This window comes from Mus musculus, chromosome 18 (genome assembly GCF_000001635.26).
Source record: "Mus musculus strain C57BL/6J chromosome 18, GRCm38.p6 C57BL/6J".
NCBI classification, from domain to species: domain Eukaryota; kingdom Metazoa; phylum Chordata; class Mammalia; order Rodentia; family Muridae; genus Mus; species Mus musculus.
Genome location: NC_000084.6, coordinates 79,830,077 through 79,836,216, shown reverse-complemented (window position 1 = coordinate 79,836,216; position 6,140 = coordinate 79,830,077).

Here is a 6,140-nt window from a genome sequence, read left to right as displayed (position 1 = left end):
TGGGGGGAGAAGATGCAGCGGGGAAGAGGTTAGTGAGAGATGAGGGGAGCAGGAGAGAGGAGAATTAGCCAACATGAAATATGCATGAAAACCCCATATGGAAACTCACTACTTCAAAATCTCATTTTAAAAAATTGGACAGAAAAATCCCAAAGGAAAACTCAGAATAGTTACATATTAAAATAAGTTGATTTTGTTGGGATGAGTCTGTAGTGTTTCAGAGAGGATGACAGAAAACTCAGAGATGGGCCTCATGTAATGCCTCTTCAGCTTGGAACACCTTCTACATCATATTCATTTCAAAGTATTTTATTCAGAATGGATTTCTCTCAAGTTTTCACCTTCTCAGTCTTCTGGTAATTCTACTGGTAAAAGGAATATCACTCTATTTGTTTTCCAAGCACTAAGAGACTCATGCTCTTATGATAGATTCCCATTGAATATGAAGTTACTAGGAGATGGACTCAATGATATTAAAATCACTGAAGTTGGAAGTTTAGCTTTAATAGAAGTGGATTTTTAATTCCTTGGCACATGTTAGGACCCAGTTACTAATATATACATTTCTAATACATACATTTCTAATCTTTATGAGGTTGATCACATGACTGCCTCAGGAGAGTTCCCTCATGAAGTCTTTGCTAATTGAAAAGATATCTGGAAGACTGACGGCTGTCTAACATTTTGAAGTACAGAAACTTGTTTCAGCCCTGCTCACAACTCTCTCTGATCATTTATGGTTTAGCAATCACTAATATTTTCAGTGTGACATTTGTGAATATTCAGTTTTCATGAGTTAATTACTTTCATAGTTTTTCTTATGTCCTCCCCCAATTTCCACTGTTCATAAATAATCTCTAAGGATTTGATAAAACATTAGTTTAGTGTCTTGAAACAAAAAAGAAATAAAATCCATTTCTAAATGTAGGATATTTCCAGTACAGATAGACAAAAAGGAACTGGTGGCTTAGCAGATTGCAGAGAGAAGATAATTTGTTTTCAATTCTGAAGGGAAAATATATTAAAGAAAGTGTTTATCTTTGTGGAACATAATTCCCAGGGTTACATTCATTCCCTAATACTTGCCAATCTCATAACTGACTCATAATTTCCCTTAAAGTATATAGAAGTAAGGCTACACTGACTGTTATGTTCAATGTTATGAGTAGAAACTGTACAAAATTTAAGGTTGATGCAACTAGTTTATCTATCAAAAATATTTATACTAGGGCTTTAAATCTTTGCCCAACACACAGAGATCATTACAGGAATTACAATACTAAATTTAAAGTAAGATTCTTATTTGGAAATAAAATTGTGTCATAATGTTCTGCAGAAACAATTTCAGTTTTCACGACTGGCACACAAATGTTTGTGCTTTTAATCTTTAAAAACTCTAGAAAAATCTATCAACCTAAGAGTTGATATTTGAATATCATGTACTTATTTTGGTGTTGATCTTTTTTTCTTAAAATAATTTTTATTTGGTGCCTGGAGCCAGTCCTCTGCCACAGGGTTCCATACCCAGGTGGAGCTGGGAGAGAGCGAGACTCCCAGGATTTCAGACAGGCCAGTGAGCACAGGTAAGACCACCACTGCCACTCAGAGGAACCCACTGGGAACCCTCATGACATAGGAATTGAGGAGCTGCCTAGGATAGAAGCCTTCTGGTTTCTCTCTGTGCCTGGAACTGATCCTGTGCCACAGAGCTACATACACAAATACTGCCAGGAGAGAGCAGGTCTCACAGGAGTGTAGATAAGCCTGTGAGTGCAGGTAAGAACACCACATCTCTTCAAATTGCTGGCCAAGGAGGGGCCCTCCCAGAGCCATCAGGACAAAGGAACCAAGGATCAGCTGGGGACAGGATCCTTCTGATTTCTGTCTGTACTCCAGAGCTGACCCTGTATCACAGCTATCTATACCTAAATTCTTCCAGGATAGAATTGGTCTCCCAGGAGTACTGACACAGAGGCATCCAGGAGGGACAAGCCACAGTCAGAGACAGCAAGACCAGTTAACACCAGAGATAACCAGATGGCAAAAGGCAAGCGCAAGAACATAAGCAACAGAAACCAAGGCTTCTTGGCATCACCAGAACCCAGTTCTCATGCCACAGCAAGCCTGGTTACCCCAACACATCAGAAAAGCAAGATGTGATTTAAAATCATATCTCATGATGATAGAGGGCTTTAAGAAGGACATAAATAACTCCTTTAAAGAAATACAAGAGAATACAGGTAAACAGGTAGAAGACCTTAAAGAGGAAACACAAAAATCCCTTAAAATAATTACAGGAAAACACTACCAAACAGGTGAAAGAATGAACAAAACCATCCAAGATCTAAAAATGGAAGTAGAAACAATGAAGAAAACCCAAAGGGAGACAACTCTGGAGATAGGAACCATAGGAAAGAAACCAGGAACCATAGATGCGAGCATCAGCAACAGAATACAAGAGATGGAAGAGAGAATCTCAGGTGCAGAAGATACCATAAAAACACTGAAACAACAGTCAATGAAAATGCAAAATGCAAAAAGCTTCTGACCCAAAACATCCAGGAAATCCAGGACACAATGAGAAGACCAAACCTAAGGATAATAGGTATAGAAGAGAGTGAAGATTCCCAAATTAAAGGGCCAATAAGTATCTTTAACAAAATTATAGAATAAAACTTCCCTAACCTAAAGAGATGCCCATGAACATACAAGAAGCCTACAGAACTCCAAATAGACTGCATCAGAAAAGAAATTCCTCCCATCATATCATAATCAAAACACCAAAAGCATTAAACAAAGAAAGAATATTAAAAGCAGTAAGGGAAAAAAGTCAAGTAACATATAAAAGCAGACCTATCAGAATTACACCAGATTTCTCACCAGAGACCATGAAAACTAGAAGATTCTGGGCAGATATCATACAGACCCTAAGAGAACACAAATGCCAGCCCAGGCCACTATACTCAGCAAAACTCTCAATTACCATATATGGAGGAACCAAAATATTCCATGACAAAACCAAATTTACACAATGTCTTTCCACAAATCCAGCTCTACGAATGATAATAGATGGAAAACACCAACACAAAGAGGGAAACTATACCCTAGAAAAGCAAGAAAATAATTTTCTTTCAACAAACCCAGAAGATGATAACCACACAAACATAAAAATAACATCAAAAATAACAGGAAGCAACAATCACTATTCCTTAATATATCTTAACATCAATGTACTCAATTTCCCAAGAAAAAGACATAGATTAACAGACTGGATTCATAAACAGGACCCAGTATTTTACTGCATACTGGAAACATACTTCAGTGTCAAAGACAAACACTACCTCAGAGTAAAGGGCTGGAAAATAATTTTCCAAGCAAATGTTCCCAAGAAACAAGCTGGAGTAGCCATTCTAATATCAGATAAAATTGACTTTCAACCAAAAATCATCAAAACAGACAAGGAAGGACACTTCATACTCATCAAAGGAAAACTCTAACAAGAAGAACTCTCAATTATGAGCATCTATGCTTCAAATTCAAGGGAATCCACGTTCATAAAAGAACCTTTACTAAAGCTAAAAACACACATTGAACCTCACACAATAATTGTGAAGGACTTCAACACTCCACTCTCATCAATGAACAGATCATGGAAACAGAAACTAAACAGAGGCACAGTGAAACTAATAGAAGTTATGGACCAAATGGATTTAACAGATATCTATAGAATATTTCATCCTAAATCAAAAGAACCTCATGATACCTTCTGCAGAATTGACCAAATTATCAGTCACAAAACAGACTTGGACAGATATAAGAAGATTGAAATAATCCCATGCTTCTTATAAGATCACCACAGATTAAGGTTGGCTTTTAATAGCAACAAAAACAACAGAAAGCCCACATACACATGGAAGCTAAACAACACTCTAGTCAATGATAACTTGGTCAATGAGTAAATACAGAAAAAATTAAAGATTTTTTTAAGAGTTTAATGAAAATGAAGACTCATCATACCAAAACTTATGGGACACAATGAAAGCAGTACTAAGAGGAAAACTCATACCTCTAAGGGCCTCCAAAAAGAAACTGGAAGAGCATACATTAGCAGCTTGACAGCACACCTGAAAGCTGTAGAATACAAAGAAGCAAATACACCCAAGAAGAGTAGAAGGAAAGACCATGCAGAGACTACCCCTCCTGGGGACCATATTCAGTTACCAAACCAGACACCATTGTGGATGCCAACAAGTGCTTGCTGACAGGAGACTGATATAGCTGTCTCCTGAGAGTCTCTGCCAGTGCCTGGCAAACACAGACCTGGATGCTCTCAGTCAACCATTGGACTGAGCACAGGGTCCCCAATGGAGGAGATAGAGAAAGGACCGAAGGAGCTGAAGGAGCTTGCAGCCCCATAGGAGGAACAACAATATGAACCAACCAGTACCCTCAGTGTTCCCAGGGACTAAACCATTAACCAAACAGTACACATGGAGGGACCCATGTCTCTAGGTACATATGTAACAGAGGATGGCCTTGTTGGACATCAATGGGAGGAGAGGCCCTTGGCCCTGAGAAGGATCAATGCCCCAGTGTAGGGGAATGCCAGGACAGGGAAGCAGGAGTGGGTGGGTTGGTGAGCAGGGGAAGGGGGATAGGATAGTGGGTTTTCAGAGGGAAATCAGGAAAGGGGATAACCTTTGAAATATAAATAAAGAAAATACCTGATTAAAAACTCTTTATTTGGTTGAAACCACCGTCTCCTGCATGAGATATTTTCTACCCGGAGCTCTGCCATGTGGTCGAAACCACTGTCTCCTGCGAGAGATATGTTTCAACCCGGAGCTCCGCCATTAAACTACCTCATGTTTTTACATCAAGGTGGTCTGTTTGTTCATGATTCTTGGGTGCACACTGAATTGGGAGTTGAGTGGGGGTTTCCCCACTAGTTTCTTTCATTTGGAGGCCCCAGCGAGATCTGCGTGACACCCAGGAACCCCGAAAGACCCCTTGGAGGTGAGTTTGTTTGTGTCCGTCTTACATGTTGTCTGTTGTCTAAGTGTGGTGGATTTGTGTCTTGGTTTTTCAGTTCTGAGATTGTGAATTCGTGCCTTGGTTTTACGGTTCTGAGATCCTGGGTTTCAGTCCCACCTCATGCCTTGGTTTTACAGTTCTGAGATCATGGGTTCCAGTCCCACCTCGTGCCTTGGTTTTACGGTTCTGAGATTGTGGGTTCAAGACCCACCTCATGCCTTGGTTTTACAGTTCCGAGATTGTGGGTTTGTGTCCCACCTCGTATTCTGTATTCTGGCAGCTGCCACTGTGGGCTGTAAGGACCCAGTAGCCGTGGGAGGGAGATGTCCAGAGGCCCCACAAGCTGCAACCCCTGGAAGATGTTCCAAGGGTGAGGGAGCGTCAGAAAGGTCTGACTTTCATCTGGCAGAGTGATGAACGGGCAAGAAAAGAAAGAGGGGCGAGGCCCGCGGGGCTCCTGTGCCAGCCCCGCCTGGCTCCCTAGAGCAGCCATGATGCCTGCCGCAGCTGGGGAGGGACCAACTAGAGTTGCTACCTCTGTTGCCTTTTCCCTCCCTCCCCCGAGTGTCTGCTCCCCCACCCCCCGGGGGGGCCTGCTGGTTCCTCCCTCTCCCAGAAGCCCTTGCCATGAGCCGACCTCCCCCACCCCTGACCCCAGGCCCCACCTCTACATTATAGGAGTGGCTGGCCAAGAGCACTGCAAGTTCCCTGGCTGCTTCTCATTCCTCTTTCCCCTACATCCCACCTGTCCGTCTTCAGGTTTTGACCAATGTCTCTTGTTAACAGAAAAAGTGCTTTCACCTTGAGATATCAGTGTCCCGGTATAGCCAGCTGTGAGAGCTGCCTTCCCTTTCCCTGCCCCACGTGTTTTCTCTTCTAGAGTGGCCCACCCTAAGCTGCTAACCAGTGAGGGAGACATCTGCCCACTTAAAACTTCTGTCCCAGGTAAGGAGCACCTATGAGTCTAGTCACCAGGCTCTGATAAATGTGTATAGAGGTCTAGAAAAAGGTGAGCTTAGACTGTAAGGAAGAGCAAAGCTTCAGCAGACTCAGGAGAGATAGATGACAGTGAAAATAGAGATGAAAGAGATTAGAGAGGTCAGAGA